Source organism: Plectropomus leopardus, chromosome 7 (assembly GCF_008729295.1).
Source record: "Plectropomus leopardus isolate mb chromosome 7, YSFRI_Pleo_2.0, whole genome shotgun sequence".
NCBI classification, from domain to species: Eukaryota; Metazoa; Chordata; class Actinopteri; order Perciformes; family Serranidae; genus Plectropomus; species Plectropomus leopardus.
The window spans coordinates 35,926,257-35,932,083 of NC_056469.1; positions in this window are offsets into that span (position 1 = coordinate 35,926,257).

The window sequence follows — 5,827 nt, forward strand, 5'->3', positions numbered from 1 at the left end:
CGAACCCCGTACAGGGGACTGAGCCCATGCAGGTGGGTCGCACCCGGTTGACAGCTGAGGAGCGGGAGAGACGGCGTTGGGGCAACTTATGTCTGTACTGTGGTCAAGCCGGACACATTCTGCTGAGCCGATCCCGGAACTCTGCCTCCAATCCTCTTCCCCTGTTCCATGTCCAGCTCCAGCTCAAGGAGGAGCTCCACACCCTCGCCACATTCATTGACTCTGGGGCCGATGTTAACCTGATTGACGAGGAGCTCGCTCGTCAGTTAGGGGTGCAACAGGGTCCCCTTCCTCGTCCTGTGCCAGCCAGCGCCTTGGATGGTCATCTGTTGGGGACCGTCACTCATCAAACCACTCCCATCGCCTTGCAATTAGCGGGGAGACATCACGAGACCATCCAATTTCACGTTTTGAGGTCCCCAAACCTGCCCCTAATCCTGGGGTATCCCTGGCTTCGCCGACATAACCCTCACATAGACTGGTCCACTGGTTCGATCCTGAACTGGAGTCCGTCGTGTCATCAGATCTGCCTCAAACGACCAAGCGAACCCGCTCCATCCCTCAGTTCCGGCTCTCCTCCAGATGTTTCCATGGTGCCGCCAGAGTACCACGACTTCAAGGAGGTATTCAACAAGTCACGGGCAACTTCTCTCCCCCCTCACCGAGCCTATGACTGTGCCATCGACCTCCTTCCGGGTTCAACTCCACCCAAGGGGCGTCTCTACTCCCTCTCCGGGCCAGAGAGGGAGGCCATGGAGACCTACATCAAAGACTCTCTAGCTTCTGGCATCATCCGGCCTTCCTCGTCTCCGGCCAGGGCAGGGTTCTTCTTCGTGGGAAAGAAGGATGGCTCTCTCCGGCCCTGCATTGATTACAGGGGCCTGAATGACATTACGGTAAAGAACCGTTATCCTCTCCCTCTCATCGCCTCTGCCTTTGAACTGTTGCAAGGTGCCACCATCTTTACCAAGCTGAACCTTCGTAATGCATATCACCTGGTCCGGATCCGGGAGGGAGATGAGTGGAAGACGGCATTCAACACACCCAATGGGCATTACGAATACCTTGTAATGCCATTTGGACTCACCAACGCCCCAGCCGTCTTCCAGGCGCTGATCAACAATGTACTGAGAGACTTTCTGAATAAGTTTGTTTTTGTTTACCTGGATGACATTTTGATTTTCTCCCAGTCCTGACAAGACCATGTTCATCATGTCCAGACAGTCCTGCAATGCCTGCTACAGAATTCATTGTTCGTCAAGGCGGAGAAATGTGAATTCCATGCCGCCTCCGTCTCCTTCCTGGGTTACATCATTGGGCACAACCGGATGGAGATGGATCCCGCCAAAGTCTCTGCCGTCTCCGCCTGGCCAGTTCCTGACTCACGTAAACAACTCCAGCGCTTCCTGGGCTTCGCGAACTTTTATCGCAGATTCATCCGGGGCTACAGCACTGTGGCAGCTCCTCTCTCTGCACTCACCTCATCCAAGATCCCGTTTCGCTGGTCCCCGGCCGCAGACGAAGCCTTCCTGCATCTGAAAAAACGCTTCAGCTCGGCACCTATCCTCCTCATCCCTGACCCCGAGAAGCAGTTCGTGGTGGAAGTCAACGCCTCAGACGTTGGTGTGGGGGCCGTCCTTTCTCAACACTCGGCCGATGATGGGAAGTTGCATCCCTGTGCCTTCTTCTCTAGACGTCTATCCCCGGCCGAGCGTAACTATGACATCGGGAATCGGGAGTTGCTGGCGGTGAAGCTGGCGTTGGAGGAGTGGCGTCACTGGCTGGAGGGTACCCAGGTTCTGTTCTTGGTTTGGACTGACCACAAGAACCTCGAATACATCAAGTCAGCCAAGAGACTGAATTCCCGCCAGGCCCGGTGGGCCCTTTTCTTTGCCCGGTTCCACTTCACGCTCTCCTACAGACCTGGTTCCCGGAACATTAAACCGGATGCGCTGTCCCAGCAGTTCCTGGTGGGGGAGGATGAGGAGGATTCCCGTTCCGACAGCATTCTCCCAGCTTCCCGTCTCCTAGCTGCTCTTACCTGGGAATTGGAGGAGCGGATTAAGACAGCGCTGGAGGAACAGCCGGGTCCCAGTTCCTGTCCACAGAACCGGCTGTTCGTGCCACAAGAATTCAGGTCTGAGGTTCTGCAGTGGGCCCACGCATCCCGTCTAACCTGTCACCCAGGGGTCGCTCGGACTAGGGAGGTCCTGCAGCGACGCTTTCGGTGGGCAACTCTGGACCAAGACACCAAAGACTTTGTAAATGCCTGCCCGGTCTGCAACCAGAGCAAAACGCCTCGCCAAGCTCCTGCGGGCCTCCTGAAACCTCTCCCGGTCCCTCATCGCCCCTGGTCCCATCTCTCCTTGGACTTTGTCACCGGTCTGCCACTGTCAGACGGCAACACTGCCATCCTGACGGTAGTGGACCGGTTCAGCAAGATGGCCCACTTCATTGCTCTGCCCAAGCTCCCCTCCGCCAAGGAGACTGCTGAACTGTTGCTGCTCCACGTCTTTCGCCTGCACGGCCTTCCCACTGACGTGGTATCGGATCGAGGGTCCCAGTTTACGTCTGCGTTCTGGAAGGAGTTCTGCCGCCTGCTGGGAGCATCCACCAGCCTGTCTTCGGGGTATCATCCCCAGTCCAACGGCCAGACGGAGTGGATGAACCAGCAGATGGAGACCACTCTTCGCTGCATGGCATCCAGTCAACCTGCCTCCTGGTCCTCCCAGCTGCTTTGGAATACGCCCACAACTCCTTGGTCAGTTCTGCCACCGGACTCACGCCGTTCCAGTGTGCGTACGGCTTCCAGCCTCCCCTGTTCCCGGCCCAAGAAATAGAGACTGCTTACCCGTCAGTGGAGAACTTCATCCGCCGATGCCGCCGAACCTGGTCTCAAGCCCGGTCTGCACTCCTGAAAACCACCGCCCGTTACACCTCCTCAGCCAACTGTCGCCGCTCCCAGGCCCCTCCATACCAGGTGGGACAGAAAGTGTGGCTCTCCACCAAGGATCTTCCCCTGAGGGTGGAGTCCCGGAAGCTGGCTCCAAAGTTTGTTGGTCCCTTCCCGGTCGAGAAGGTGGTGAATGAGGTCGCGGTCCGTCTCAAGCTGCCCCGCTCCATGCGCATTCACCCGACCTTCCACGTCTCCAAGCTCAAGCCTGTCAGGGAGAGTCCTCTGCAGCCCGCCGCCCGGCCTCCTCCTCCTCCTCGCCTCATCGAGGGCGCCCCGGCATACACCGTTCGGCGCCTCCTTCGCTCTCGTCGCCGGGGACGAGGTCTGCAATACCTGGTGGACTGGGAGGGATACGGCCCAGAGGAGCGGTCCTGGGTCCCGGCTCGGCAGATCCTGGACGACCAGCTGATTAGGGACTTCCACCGTCACCATCCTGATCAGCCCTCCCGTGCCGCTCCTGAAGGTGGGTCTTCTGTCTCTGCTCCTCCTTCTTCTCCAGTTCCCGGTCCGTCTGGTTTGGGGTCCTGCACGAGGGGTCCCGTCTCGCCTATGAGGGTTGACCCATCTTCGGACGACGACGACGACGACGACGTTGCTTCGATGGGGTCCGAGGAATTCTTCCCGGTAACCGAACCCCTGCCTGCCCTCGACCACTCCTCCGCTCGATCCCCGACAACGCTCACACACGTGTTGTCGGCTCACGGAGCTACGGGGTTTCCTCGTCACCAGCCATAGTGGGTACGAGTTTCGTGTCTTCGCTTCATGTGATTCCCAGAGACATTGCTTGGGCTCACAGCCCGAAGAACGAACTCTCAATCTGTGTCCTGTTTTCCATTCGTGTTGGTTTAAATAAAAGTTATTACCAACTGCCAGTGAAGCGTACTGTACTGCATCTGGGTCCTCCATACACCCGTTACACTCCTACAAAATAATGAAGGAGGGAAAGAAAGATGAAGGGATGGAAGGACAAATGGGAGGGAAAAAACCTTTTATTTTGTTCTTTAAATGATTTAAGGTGAAAAAAACACCTTGATTTTACTTACACTCTATTTTATGTTACGCTTGTGTTTTTATAAACAGCATTTACTTGTAGTTTTACCTTCAATACGTAGTACATTAAATGTGATAAAATTACTTTTGATACCCGAATAAAAAAAATTAGATACTTTTACTCAGTAACAACAAAAACAACAATAATATTAATAATAATGAAACTGTATTCATATAAGAAATGCTGAAATATTGCAATATTTCAGTTGCAAGAAACATTAGATACTTTAGTGTGTTGACATACACAGCATATATTTTGTACCTTTTGTATGTTTTAAAATACTCTCAGTATTTTTGTCTCATCGTCAAGAATGTGGTTATCGCAAAAATACCCTGACATATTGTGATATTATTTCAGAGCCATTTTGCCCACCCTCAGCCCCAGTGCATGCTATCGTTTTGTCACATGATCAAAAAGAGACTTGACACTGGACAATATCAACATGCATATTATCCAGCAATCCTCGCTGCAAATCTTCATTACAAAAATATCACAGAAAACAAGAAATCATTTGTCTAATTCTGCTGTTTGTTTTGATTGTGAATGTAGAACAGAGATGGGTTCGCTTTCTCGAGGGAATATAAACGGCTGCATATATTAAGTAATTTTATGTTTTCGTGCACAGCAGTGACTCTAAGGTGGAGCTCTCTGTAAAGGTCTTCCTGTTGGAAGGGCCCCTCACTGTCTACACTTAGGCCCCTGGCTAGACACAAGAGGATGAGTGAAATGAAGCTGGAGCACCAGAAGACATAAAGAAGCATTCAAACTGGAAACAAGAGAGACTGTTGACGCGTCAGCACAGAGCTGCAAACTCTGAGCTTCAAATTCAGAGATTCAAACTCAGAGCTGCAAACTCAGAGATTCAAACTCAGAGCTGCAAACTCAGAGATTCAAACTCAGAGCTGCAAACTCAAAGATTCAAACTCAGAGTTTCAAACTTGCAGCTGCAAACTTGCAATACCTCTGATGTCCACATGAGGCTGGCTCCAAGAGTGAGTCAGTCCCCCGTTTTAAGATTTACTTTATTTCAAACATGTAAAAAAAATGGTCATAATAGTCAGCAGCTTATCTCATCCGAACTTGTTCAATTTTAACCCATTAATACACAATCATAAACCAACTCTCCAACATATAAATATATACATACACTGTTTCTGGATAGTTTTCTCTCGTTTTTGATCATATCCAATAATCACCTCCAAAATAATTTAAATTTCATTTCAGTTTCATTTCCTTGTCACCCTGTACTTTCCTTTTGTTTTTAGATTGCAGGACATTTCTTGTCATATTTCTTATTATGTTACGGTGTTAAAGGGTTAAAAACAAAGCTGACAAAGTGAAAACTATTCCTCTCAGAGGCTCCAGTTCGGATCCAGTCACTTGATCAAGTGCTGAGATTTGGGGGGCTGGTGGAGGCGAGCAGGGAGGGAGGCAGCGGCATGAAGCTCTGCAGTCAGCAGAAGCTTAAACACACACTCACACGTATGTTAAACAGTGTTATGTAACTCGGGGCCTGAGCGCTCTGTACATTCACAGAATCAGTAACTTGAGGTGAAGCGATCGGGACGCTGGGCCTCAGCAGCAGTTTTACAAACTGCCATTACATAATCTCTGTTTATCAATCCCACCATGCCGCGGGGGCGGAGGCCGGCGTGGAAGAGGAGGAGGAACTTCTTTTTACTCCTCGAGTACATCTGCAGCACGGCCCGCCTCATGTTCACACACATGCAGAGCACACGCTGTCTTTGTGACATCAGGACACGTAACATTATGTAATTCACAGTGCATGAACTGAAGACACCTCAAACTTTATTCGTAGA